The following is an 800-nucleotide window of genomic DNA, read 5'->3' as shown; positions in this document are numbered from 1 at the left end:
TTAAATTCTACTTGTTATTTAAGATTCACCTCACATGAAACTTGTCCATGAAAAAACGCTGTGAGAGTTTGACTAAGCCCCACCCCTGAACTCTCATAGCCCTTTATACAGACATCCACGGCAGTTATCAGTCCCTACCCAGTACTGTAGTTATGTATGTACTTTCCTCAGCTCCTTCCAGTTCCCTGGGGTCAGAGTCCATGCATGATTTGTCTATTTGTTTTGCAAACATCATTACACCCAGCCCAGTGCCATGGATGTTGTAAGCATTCGATATTTTGTGAATGAATGGCAACTGAATCCATGAGAATTACAGAATACTTATAGAGAGAGATAAGCAATGGACTGGTGACCATTTCCTGCCCATGTCCAGTAACAAATTTTGATTGAGTTAGTGAATGAGCAAAAAAGAAAGGAAAGGAAAGGAAAAGAAAAAAAACAGAGGGGAAGCAGAAGAGAAAGGAAGTCGAAGGAAAAAATAAACTAAGGGAAAGAGAAGGGAGGGAGGGGAGGCAAGAGAAGGGAAGACACTTGTAGAGATGCTTATGACTAGAGAAGAGAGATAAGATAGAAAAAGTGGTAGGAGGGGAAAATAATAGTGGAGTGCCACAGCTCTTAGCCTTCTCCTTTCTCACTATAAACTGCTCTAACATGTAGCAAGAATGAGTAGAGCCAGCCCTGATGGCCTAGCAGTTAAAGTTTGGTGCTCTCCCCTCCGGCAGCCCAAGTTCAGTTCCCAGGCAGGGAACTGAACGTCTGTCAGTTACCATGCTGTGGTGGTGGCTCGTCTGTCAGTTGCC

Source organism: Equus quagga, chromosome 3 (genome assembly GCF_021613505.1).
Source record: "Equus quagga isolate Etosha38 chromosome 3, UCLA_HA_Equagga_1.0, whole genome shotgun sequence".
NCBI lineage: Eukaryota > Metazoa > Chordata > Mammalia > Perissodactyla > Equidae > Equus > Equus quagga.
Note: the sequence above shows the minus strand (reverse complement) of the source record.